The sequence below is a fragment of the Haplochromis burtoni genome, unplaced genomic scaffold (genome assembly GCF_018398535.1).
Source record: "Haplochromis burtoni strain Fernald_Lab_line unplaced genomic scaffold, NCSU_Asbu1 Contig_2166, whole genome shotgun sequence".
Classification (NCBI taxonomy): Eukaryota; Metazoa; Chordata; class Actinopteri; order Cichliformes; family Cichlidae; genus Haplochromis; species Haplochromis burtoni.
In genome coordinates, this window is record NW_024584527.1 from 8,584 (window position 1) to 15,633 (window position 7,050).

Sequence of the window (7,050 nt, forward strand, 5' to 3'; positions counted from 1 at the left end):
CTCACAGCTCTGGCAAAAATGGGGAAAATGGCAGGGGGTGTGGCAGTTTAGGATGGCAGACTATATGCCGTGGCTGACGAGCTGGAACACACCTCAGCTGCGGCTCATGAGGCAGACCTGCAACACAAGAAAAGGAGACAAACAACTCCTCTACAGAGGGAGAGCCACTAGAGGTCAGCGACCGTAACAATGACACAGAACAAAGGGAGCACAGAATTAACACTGGGATGTCGAATAACAAAACCTAAAAATCAAAACTCAGAAAGTACCACGAAACTAGGGAGCTAGAAACACTGGGACAGAAACCCAAAACACAAACAGTCACAAACCATGATGAAATCAAAAGTAAAAGTAAAAAACAAAAACACTGGGTCACCGACCCAGGACCATAACAAAGCCCAGAAATGACCTCACTTGCTTCTTGTTTTCTCAGTCTGGGGATTGTTTGTATAGATTTAATTTTTTTAATTTGCAGCTTTATTTGTCCATGGCCAACAATGTATCCTAGATCTTTCACTTTTTCTTGTGCCCAGGCACACTTGCTGTCATATGCTGTGGGAGTGTCTGGTCAGGTGTGGTCCAGGTTCCTGTTGTCCGTCCCCTGGGGTGAAGTTGGCCAGCTCATCACCTGGTTCCAATTTCCGGGGCTCCATCTAGAGGGTTTTTAAGCCAGCACTGCCTGCCACTCCTCGCCAGTTCGTCCTGCTACCACTCATGGTAAACTTGGCCTCTTCTGTGCTCGGACTCTGTTTCCATCCCCTTCTCCAGTCTGCCTAGAACCCTAGGAACACACACTCATCTTCTCCTCAGCCTGCCCTCCAGCCCGTACTTCAACTTCCCTGGACACCTTGGAACCTGGACCAGCTTCCCCACACTCTCAACCATCCCTGGGACGCTCCCACGGCAACCCCTTCCCCGCCTAATAGGGGAAGGGTGCTTACTTGTTTTCAAGTAAGCACAAGACTCTCCACTAGTACCACTCACCTCTGCCCTTTAATCGATTCCCAATTCAGTAAAACCCTTCTCCTGTGTTTGCAGAAGTTCCCGCCCGTGTTCTCCTTGTGTTCTACGTCCATTTCTCCGCCCTCTGGCCTCCCTCAATTCCTGCGAATGATTTTTGTTAGACCCAGTCTTGTTTAAGTTCCTTTTCCTTTCAATAAACTGTACATAGTTCGAGCAATTAAGTCTGCTCTTGAGTCCACTGCATCCTTGTTTGAGACAGAACGAACTGGCCAATAATGGACTCAGCGGACCCAATTCGCGCCGCCATAAATAAACGGCGCGGTGTTAGGACGGCATGAACAGACATTGACGTGCCTAGTGGACCAGTGTAACGCTATTAGTGAAACGCAAGAGGAAATACTCACCAGGCTTTCAGAAATCAGTGAGCCGAATCCGCCTGTTCCCCCCAGTCAGCCGGGACCGTCGCCTGCACCCACCGTTGCGCACCCCGGGCATTTCCTCCCCTCCACCGGAGCCTTTCCATGGAGAGTTGGGGCAGTGTGGGGGTTTCCTTTTTCAGTGGTCGTTGTTCGTCAGTCGCACGCCACACGCTTTCCCAAATGATGCTGCCAAGATTTCCCATTTTGTAGGGTTGCTAAGGGGTAAGGTGCTTGCGTGGGCTGAGGCGTTTTTATCTTCTCACCCAATTGCCTCATGCTCCTATGAGGAATTTCTCAAGGAATTTAAGGCTACATTCGTTCACCCGATTTCTGAGGGTACTGCAGCTAAGAGGCTGTTGGGACTCCGTCAGGGGAAACGCAGCGTTGCGGAATATTTGATTGAGTTCCGCACCGCCACTGTAGAAGCGGGTTGGCCAGATGCCGCGCTGCGGGGTATTTTTCTAGCGTCCCTTAACGAACAGATGAAAGATCAGCTAGCTGTATACGACGAGCTGGCCACGTTCGAAGCACTCGCCTCTCTTGCTCTCAGGATGGATAATCGACTGAGGGAAAGAGACGCTGAGAGACACTCCAAGCCCGCTCTGTTTCGGCCTGTGACTACTTCCGCGTTACCCCCGCCACTTCCGGTAACAACATTCGCCCGTCCTCGCTCTCCTTCCCCAGAACCTATGGAAATCGGCTGCTCACGGCTCACTCCTCAGGAGCGGGAACGGCGTTTCCGAGCCGGAGAGTGTTTCTACTGCGGAGGAAGCGGCCATCGCATCACTGTCTGCCCGGTCCGGCCAAAAGGCGTGACCCGCCGGTAAGTCCGGGGTTACGGGTGAGCATTGTTTTCAAAGGAGATAAACCCGTTTTTTGCTGTCAGTTTCTTTGATAACTAGTACTAAGGCTCATTCTTTTCATGCTTTCGTGGACTCTGGGTCAAAGCAAAATTTTATAGACACTGAGGTGGCTAAATATTTGAACTTGCCCCTCACTCAACTCGAGCCTCCAATTCCAGCCTCTGCTTTAAATAATGAGGTATTCGCTATGATCACTCACCAGACCACTCCTGTCAAATTAGTCATGTCAGGCAATCATCAGGAAAATATAACCCTCTTTACCACTTCTTCCCTTGACGCGCCAGTAATCCTCGGTTTTCCATGGTTGTAGAAGCATAATCCAACAAACATCAGGTGCATGTCCGGAGCGTACTGCAGCCACTATTGGAGAACCGTCTCTATGTAAAGGCCGAGAAATGTGAATTCCTCACCTCGTATGTCTCATTTCTGGGCTACCTACTGGCCGGAGGGCAGGTGAAGACGGACCCTGTAAAGATCAAGGCAGTGGTGGAGTGGCCCGTCCCTGATTCACGCAGACAGCTACAACAGTTCCTTGGTTTCGCAAATTTTTACAGGCGCTTTGTCAGAAACTACAGCCAGGTAGCTGCACCTCTCACTCGCCTCACTTCCTCAAAGGTTCCCTTCGTTTGGTCCTCCGAGGCTCACTCAGCCTTCACCACGCTCAAACAGCTCTTCACATCAGCTCCCATTCTAATCCATCCTGACACAAGTAAGCAGTTCATAGTGGAGATTGACACTTCAAATGTGGGGGTGGGGGCTGTGCTGTCACAAAGGTGTGGTCCACATGGTAAGCTCCAGCCCTGCGCCTATTTTTCTCGACGCCTTTCTCCTGCCGAACAGAATTATGACGTGGGGGATAGAGAGCTTCTAGCCATTAAATTAGCTTTGGAGGAGTGGCGCCACTGGCTGGAGGGAACTGAACATCTGTTTATAATTTGGACAGATCACAAGAATCTAACTTATCTCAAATCAGCAAAAAGACTGAACTCGCGTCAGGCTCGGTGGTCTCTCTTCTTTACCCAATTTAACTTTGACATTTCCTATCGCCCAGGTTCCAGGAATCTCAAACCCGATGCTCTGTCCCGCCAGTACTCCTCAGACTCAGAACCCCGGGTTCCTGAGCTCATTCTCCCTTCCACCTGCAGAATTAGCTCCCTCACCCGGGATGTGGAGGAGGCCATACGCCAGGGTCTACGAGGTGAACCCGATCCTGGAACTGGCCCACCTGGTCGGCGTTTTGTGCCCTGAGCGTTCTTGGGTTCCCCGGTCGCTCATCCTGGACCCGTCCCTGATTTCTGAGTTTCGCACCTCCCTTCGCAGGGCCCAGTCCGGACGGTCGCCGGGAGACGACCCTTGAGGAGGGGGTGCTGTCATATGCTGTGGGAGTGTCTGGTCGGGTATGGTCCAGGTTCCTGTTGTCCGTCCCCTGGGGTGGAGTTGGCCAGCTCGTCACCTGCTTCCAATTTCCGGGGCTCCATCTAGAGGGTTTTTAAGCCAGCACTGCCTGCCACTCCTCGCTGGTTCGTCCTGCTACCACCAGTGGTAAACTTGGCCTCCTCTGTGCTCGGACTCCGTGTGCTTGGATCGTGGGTTAATGTGTTCTCCGTCTCCTGTGTTCTCCAGATTCATCACCCATCATACTCATCAGCAGCGGTGGTTCTGTTTCCATCCCGTTCTCCAGTCTGCCTAGAACCCTAGGACCCCACACTCATCTTCTCCTCAGCCTGCCCTCCAGCCCGTACTTCAACTTCCCTGGACACCTTGGAACCTGGACCAGCTTCCCCACACTCTCAACCATCCCTGGGACGCTCCCACAGCAACCCCTTCCCCGCCTAATAGCCGGTGTTTTCAAGTAAGCACAAGACTCTCCACTAGTACCACTCACCTCTGCCCTTTAATCGATTCCCAATTCAGTAAAACCCTTCTCCTGTGTTTGCAGAAGTTCCCGCCCGTGTTCTCCTTGTGTTCTACGTCCGTTTCTCTGCCCTCGGGCCTCCCTCAGTTCCTGCGAATGATTTTTGTTAGACCCAGTCTTGTTTAAGTTCCTTTTCCTTTCAATAAACTGTACATACCGCAAGCAATTGAGTCTGCTCTTGAGTCCACTGCATCCTTGTTTGTGACACTTGCTCACATTCAAACCAGCCTTCTGGATCTTTACCATCACAACCTTTAGATGCTGCAGGTTTTTCTCCCAAGATTCACTGTAAATCGCCACATCATCCAGATAGGCAGCTGGAAACTTGGAACAACCATTAAGGGTAATGTCCATCAACCTTCGAAAAGTTGCAGGTGCCCCAGTGAAGACCAAAATGTAAAACGGTGTACTGAAAAAAACGTATTCCTGGAATCTGAAAATCTGTGTATTCTTTACAGGATAAAGGCACTTGCTAGTAACCCTTACACTAATCTAAGATGATGTATTTAGTAGGGGTGCAACAATACTCGTATCGATATTGAACCGTTCGATACAGTGCTTTCGATTCGGTATGTATATGTATCGATGTTATGGAAAAATGTTTTTATGCTTCGCTTTATAATAATAGTGTTCATATTTTCCACTGTGAGAAAAGAACAGAATGTACTAACATCACCCATGTCCCGTGCAGAGAACTTGCAGGAAACTGTAAGTCACATGATAAGACCACAAGAGATCAACACACAACACTGAGCTCTGCAGAAGTTGACTTACAACAACACACCCACCGCACCCACACACGAACATGAAAAACAGGAACTGCTATGCTCGTGCTCATATAAATAAAGGAAACGCCTGCCACTGGGTGTGAGCCTCTTTTGAGCCCTCACCCGTGCACGTTTGAAAGACAAGTCTAAGGTCTCTGTGTTTTATTGCTCCAAGTACTTGTTTAACGAATTGTTTCCTATAACATTTTATTGGTCCTTCGAGCCGGAGTGGACATCAAGCTCCAAGTGGGACACCGTCTCAACTCCTGACGTCGTGACAAGCCCGCGCTGAAGTCGGTCGACCGCTCTTCTCCAGGAGAAGATAAAGTCCGGAGTCGTGAATTCGAGCTCCGGCCAGCGTTCTTAGAAGTGGCCCACGACGTTGGGAATTGAACGGATCTCCTTGTAACCGGCACATACTACTTGGTAAGCAATAATACTCAGAAGACCACGCGATTAAATATCGATCAATGTGAGTGACCCACGTGAGGAATAGTCGCCCGAAAAAGGGCTGGTACAATTCCGAGGAATAGTCGCCTGAAAAAGGGCTGGTACAATTCCAAATAATGTAATTAATACTCGTCTGAAAGAGGACTGGTAGTATTATACATAAAATAGAGCAGAGTTTCGCCTGAAAAAGGGATGGAAAACGTCTGCAGTGGTGGTCACTACATTGCAAAAAATATTCCGCGGCTGTATATATATATATATAAATGTTTATGTTGTTTTGGTGAAATAAGTTACATTACACGGTTCTAGGATAACCGAACTATTTCACCCAATTGTTTGCTGCAAATCGTTGACGTACTGGTGGATAAAGGGAAAGGTTGTGCGTCATCACATAAAACCAACACCGCTTCCGTAATTTGGTACGGATGTAGAAGGCTGTGTTGATAACCACCCTTGATCCTCGTGCCAGAGAAAATGACTGCAGTTGTTGTTGTATTTAAATATAAAATAGGAAACGTATGGTAATACATAAAAATGGGTAATAACGCAACAAAACTAACTGCGGATGAACAATGGTTAGAGAAAAAATGTCCCGGCGCCGGTCAAATAAGTGCAAATAGGTGGAGAAATCCGAAAAAATTAAACTGTCCCGCATTGGGAAGGTAAATGTAATCCGTCTGCAGTGACGACCCTAAAAGAAACCTCACAAACAGAACTAAACAATGAAACATAGTTGGCATGACGACCATGCCCAGAATGTATAAAATAAATAAAAGGAAATAATTCACATGAAAACCTTTTAAATAAAATAGAGAGATGTATAAGGTACAGTGTGTGAAAAGGTAAATGTCTCCAGCTTGGGAAAGGGTGAAACTGCAGATCACCCGAAGCCCTTGATGGATACAAAATAAAATATAAAATATATAATAATAAACTGCTTGGTTCGACATGCAACAGAGAGGATGAATGTGACTGAAGGTTGGATCTGAGATGAGGCAAACAGAAGACCAGTCTAAAAACCTGTTCAGAGAAAAAGCAAATTTGTACAGATTGGATGAATTCTAAATTATCTGTTTGCTGAGTAAGATGATCCTAACTATTAAATTGGCTCAGTAGTAGTGTAGTGATATACACTACGATTGTTATGAAGTAGTCTGTATCAAGCTTAAGGTTTGCTCAAACTCAGTATAATGACATATGAGATGAGGAAAATAAAGAAACTATCTAAACTAATTAAGTGCATAAAGGCACTTGATCTGCTTGAAAACCTGTCATTTATCCTAGATAAAATATTACTGAGATATAGAGCACATCTATAATAACAACTAATAAGCCAAACCCTGTAGACAACAGCTAAAGCTACAGGATTGTGAAGCTGAATTAAATATGTGGACACTGCTAAGTTGATGAGCATGTTACACATTTTCTTTTATTTTTTATTTATTTGTTTTCAGAACAGAAGCTGCATAAAGGTCAACACATGCAGCTGTCTGTGAGCTCAGTTTTCCCTCACACGTCTGCTCTGTTTCAGTAGCAGCATTTTTCTTTTTGTGTCCTGACCCATGTATGTTTTTTGTTTTGTTTGATTATTTTATTTTGTTGGTTTGGAAACAAATTTGTGACCATACTTATGGATCACAGTGATACATAGTGATTAGGCATATGATTTACAG